This window comes from Suricata suricatta, chromosome 16 (genome assembly GCF_006229205.1).
Source record: "Suricata suricatta isolate VVHF042 chromosome 16, meerkat_22Aug2017_6uvM2_HiC, whole genome shotgun sequence".
Taxonomy (NCBI): domain Eukaryota; kingdom Metazoa; phylum Chordata; class Mammalia; order Carnivora; family Herpestidae; genus Suricata; species Suricata suricatta.
Window position 1 is genome coordinate 55,716,740 of NC_043715.1, and position 5,354 is coordinate 55,722,093.

Consider the following 5,354-nt stretch of genomic DNA (forward strand, 5'->3'; position numbering starts at 1 on the left):
GGGGGCGTGTCCGGGGCGCGTGCGCGGGCGCGCGTGCAACGAGGCTGCCGGGGTGGGACGGGGGCGCCCCTCCCTCCCCGCGAGCGCGCTGGACAACTGCGTGGCCCTCCCCCGCGCCCCGCCCTCCTATCGGGGACGCGGAGGGAGGGAGCGTCGTGTTTTATTTATTTTTTTTTGCGGGTTGGGGGCGGGTGGGGGGAGGGCTGTGGAGTTTTTTTGCAGTTTTGAGATGTTTTCTTTTTAATGTTTTGCTGTGTGCATGTGGGGGCGGGGCGGTGGGGGAGGGAGGGACTCCCAGCCCAGCCCAGCCCAACTCCTGGAGAGGGGCCTGTAACACACGAATATATAGTTATACCTACAAACTATATATATATGCCCTTTGTAAAGAAACAGAAAGGTACAGAGAAGACGTGCAGAAAGGCAAAGTAACAAGGAATGGATGTGGGCATTCATTCACATTTTCATTCATTATTCCACAAGGGCTTATTAAGTGCCTATTGTGTACCGGGAAGGCGCTGGAGAGGGATCATAAACAGGCGAACAGAGTGACTGGTTCATTCATTATCCGAAGTTTATTTGTGCACCTAGGCACTAGGCGTTGTACCAGATGCTGAACCTATAGAAAGGAGATTCCCCAGCGTCCTTACTGAGTTTGCAGACATTAATCACATAACTGTATGTAACAGCAAGGTACAGTTAGGACACAGGAGAAATCTGAAATGCTACAAAATGTTCTGTCAGGGATGGGTAACCCAGTTTAAAAGGAAGGAATATTTTAGCTGACATTGAAAGGATGACGGGAAGCCAGCCAGGTGAAGCTGGAAGTGTCCCAGCCAGAGAACAGCATATGCCAAGGCCCTGGGGCAGGAAGAGCTTCCAGGGCTAAGGTGTAGTGAGCCAGATGCAGATGGGACAAGATGAAGCCGGAGATGTAGACGGATCCAGGCTGCCGAGAGCCTTGGAGGTTAGGTCAGGAGTTTGGATTTTATTATTCAAATAATGAGGACAGCAGGGAGCCCTGGAATGGCTTTAAACGGGGAGCGTAGCATATGGTGCATGGAGTACAAAGGGAGGCAGGAACTCAAAGAGGAGAGTGAGAGGCCGAGACAGGCTGGAATTCAGCATCAAACACAGGCACTGGCCCTTGAAACTCACACTCCGGGGAGGAAGCAGATAATCACAAAATACTGAAGCACAGGCATTGTGTTTCGTGTGATTTAGAAGTTTGTGTTTCATTCATTCATTCATTCAGCCATTCACCCATTGACATTTCTCTGCGTCGGCAAACATACCAGGCAGCATGTTGGGATCGGGATCGCCTGAGATGAGGCAGACCCTCTCCTTGCTCTCAAGGAGGAGTCATCAAAAACTGCAATCCAGGCAGGGTGATTGGTGCTGTGACAGGGACCACGATGGGCACCTTGAATGGAGAACAGAGTGACCCAGTCCTGGGAGTGAGCTGTACCAGGGAGACTTCCTGGAGTACTTAACCCCCAGCTTAGGTTTAAAAAAGATGAGTAGGAATCTGCCAAGGGAAGAAGGGGGTGACTCATGCAAAGGCCTGGGGTGGGTGACATAGCATGCTGTATCGGGGACAGGGCTCAAAGTTCTGGGTGCTGGAGGACATCCAGGAGGGGGTGTGTGTGGGTAGGTTAGGTCAGAGAAGCAGCTAGAAGCCAGAGTCAGAAGTGCTGGAGTTCCAGGCTGAGGGGTTTGGGCTTTATTCTGAGGTTAGTGGGGAGACATGGGACAGTTCTGAGCAGCAGAAGTGCAGGACTGGATGTGGGTGTTAGAAGGAGCCGCTTGGGAGAGGGGTGAACAGGAGGCTGATGCTGTCGGATGTGGCCGGTGAGCTGAGCAGAGCTGTGGGGGTGCACAGGGATGGATTTGAAGGCCACGGACGACGCAGAAGACACCCAGCCCTTAGTGGATATCCCTTCCTTTGCTCAGTGAATATCTCCTGAGGTCTCCTGTGTGCCAAGCCCTGTGCAGGGCGATGCTGGGGGTTGGAGATGCTTCCAACCTTGCCCTGCACTCTAAGGCCCCCCCAGTCTGGTGGAAAGACAGACACGGACACAGATGGGGAGGAGGTGGTACTTGGTGGTGCCCAGGACCGTCTTTGTCCTGAGGACATGAGGCAGCAGGAAGGCACAGGGCAAAGGAGGGATGGAATCAGACTGGGTGTTGGGATTTTCCCTCAGGGGCCCTGTAGATAGACTAGAAAGAGAGAGCCTGGAGAGCAGAGGACCAGGAAGGGGGAAAGGAATACAAGTTAGCAAGAGTCACAGAAGTGAGTGTAGGGAAGATACATGGAGAGAAGGGCTGGGCGAGGTGGAATCAAAACAAGTTTGGTGGGAGGGGCTAGAACTGGGTAGGGGGCAGTGGATTCTAAATCCAAAGGCCAGACATAGAGCGAGAAAGAGGTGGAGGATGGGCAGAAGGGGGGGAGGGGGACGGGGAGAGAGATGTTGGGGAGGGGGAGAGGGGAAGATGAGGGAAAGTTAAAGACACTGAGGGTGACCCGGAGTGGAGAGATGTCTCAGACACACAAAACCACACAGAAATGGAGGGGTGAATCGACAGAGAAAGATCCAGAGATATGCCCAGAAGGAGGCGTGGAGACGTGGAAACTTGCGCAGCGGATAGGATGGGAGTGACCCATGTCCCGGCTTGTTTCCAGGATTCAAGGAGTATTTATTGAACGCCCGCCCATTCTAGACCCAGGCTAGGCCTAAGGAATGTGCAGTCCTGCTCTCCTGGGAGCCCAGGAGAGACAAATGATAAACATTTCAGTTACCGAGAAGTGCTTTAACACTAAGCAGGATGGCAATGTTTAAATACATACGGGAGGGGAATAAGTTTTGGGCCACCAAGGGCAGCGCAGAAGCTGGGGGTGGGGGTGCAGGTTTGGGAGGATCCTCCCCCCATGGGCAGATTAACAGGGGCGAGCAAATCCGGGTGAGGTCAGAGTGCAGGCCGATGTCCATCACGTAAGGCATTGTAGTCCTGCGAAGGAATTTGCGTTTATTCTGCACCTCACGGGAGGCCTTTGGAGGGTTTTGAGCACATGGATGACATCATACTTTTATTTTTAACAATAACAACGTCAACAGAACAGAACTGCATGGTTATGCTGAGGGTGGATTAGGAATGAAAAGTGGAAACAAGGAGTTGGGGACTGTTGTCCTTGTCCAGTTGAGGCTGATGGTGGCCTGGAGCGAAGTGGCATCAGTGAGGCTGGAGAGAAATGGAGAAACGGGGCTCGGATTTTGGAGGCAGAGCCCACAGCGCTGGGAAGCAAAGCATAGGTAACAGGAGAAGGAAGGAGTAAGAAGTCAGTGACAGAAAGATGAACTTTTTTTTTTTTTAAGTTTATTTATTTTGACAGAGAGAGAGCAAGCAGGGGAGGGGCAGAGAGAGAGAGAACCCCAAGCAGGCTCCACAGTGTCAGCACAGAGCTCAATGAGGGGTCCAACTCACATACCATGAGATCATGACCTAAGCTGAAACCAAGAGTGGACACTTAACTGGCTGAGCCGCCCAGGTGCCCCAAAAAGGAACTCTTACCAGAGCTGTGCAGGTTACGTGCTGCTGTGGCCCCCCTGCCCTCCCCCAGGGGCAAGGAATCAGAATTTGGGTGGGAGGGACCAAGTGTCCTTCTTTGGACCTGTCAAGTGGGAGATGCCTGCCAGAAACCCAAGTCTGGGTATCCAGTAACCAGTTGGATATGTAAGCTTGCAGGGGAGGCCATGGCTGGAAATGTAAGTTTTGGAAACGTCAGCATATAGGAGACACTGGAAGCCACGGGGCTGGATGGTTTGACCAAGGGGGAGAAGGCGGACGGAGAAGTGACCTTGGCTAGTGCCTCAGGGGCATCTGCATCAGGGGAGAAGGGGATGTAGCAAAGGGAGCCGCAGGGGGTGACTAGGAAGCAGGTGGAAGCCAGGAGGAAGTGGCCAGCAGTGCTGAGAACTGAGCCAAGAAGGGGGCCGCTGGGTGTGACCTGGTACGAGGTCATGTCAGTGCAGTGTCAGGGATCAGACAGCTCTGCCTGGTGGCGGTGTGTGTGGGGTGGGGAGCAGCCCATCTTCCTGGCAGGAAAATGATAAGAGCAAAGAGTTCATACCTTTCTTGGAAAAGAGCAAGGGGATGGAAGACAGAAAAGTACACTCAGAAATAAGAACTGTTAGAGCAGGCAAGATGCAGGATGGGAGACGGGTCGGGAGGGGAAGGTGGATTCAGGCAGCACAGGCACGCATGCCTCACGGGCCTGTGTCTGCTCAGAGTGCTCTGGGTCCCCTCTGGGCCATGTCAACCTCCGGGAAGATGCAGTGAAGGGAAGGAAAGAGCTGGTGGAACTCAGTTAAGCAGGTCTAGGCCTTTCAGGTGCCAGGCCATGCAATATCAGAGCTGCAGGTCAGGACACAGGTGGCCAGGTCAATGAGAAGGCAGAGGGAGGTGTGCCCTGATGGAGAGCATCTTCCCCAGCTTGGGAGGACGAGCCTGTGTGTGTCACCATCTCACTCCATCCATCCATCCGTCCATCCGTCCATCCATCCAGTCACCTAATGCACATCTGAGGCCTCCGTGCATCCAGCCCTGGGCTGGGTGGTGTTGGGGATACTGAGCTGAGTTCCTCCTGTACCCCAGCCCTGCCCCAGGCTGGTGGGAGAGCCAGGCACAGACAAACACAACTACATTCCAGAGCGACTCCTGCTCCAATGCAAGTGGCACAGGGCACTGTGCGCGTCCAAAGCAGGGTAGACAGACAGTGCCAGGGTGCACCAGAGCAGCCAACCTCGGGTGAAGGAGTTGGTGAAAGGTGGGTCCCACCTGGCCTGTGCGCAGAAGGGCTGAGGGAGGGGTGAAGGGGTGAAGATCAGGCCCTGCTGCCATTCCACATGGCTGTCCCCGTCCCGCCCCTGGGGGAGCTGAAACTGCATGGAAGGTCCCCCAGGGGTGCCCTGTCTAATAAACTCAATGATGAGGACTGTGGCTCTGGTTCCAGTGCCCCTGACACCTGGCCTTTTCACCTCTGGGGAGTTGGAGACAACCAGTACCGGAATCAGTTCTATCCATCAAGGTACAGGGAGCTGGGCAACAGCCTTCTGCCCCAGGGGTTCTGGGCTCCTCCCTCAGACCCAGGGGTCCAGCCCCCAACCCCTCCTCCGTCAGACTCAGGGGTCCAGGCCCCCAGCCCCTCCTCCCTCAGACTCAGCGGTCCAGGCCCCCAGCCCCTCCTCCCTCAGACCCAAGAGTCCTGACCCCCAGCCCCTCCTCCCTCAGACTCAGGGGTCCAGGCCCCCAGTCCCTCCTCCCTCAGATTCAGGGGTCCAGGCCCCCAGCCCCTCCTC

At 54.9% G+C, this 5,354-nt stretch overlaps 1 protein-coding gene across 1 annotated transcript in view; it reads left to right on the forward strand.

The window, feature by feature from the left end:
• The window catches only part of CACNG8 (calcium voltage-gated channel auxiliary subunit gamma 8), a gene marked incomplete at its 5' end in the record, with an annotated part of 17,358 nt that overhangs the window by 11,467 nt on the left and 537 nt on the right, over nucleotides 1-5,354 (forward strand). The window lies entirely within an intron of this gene.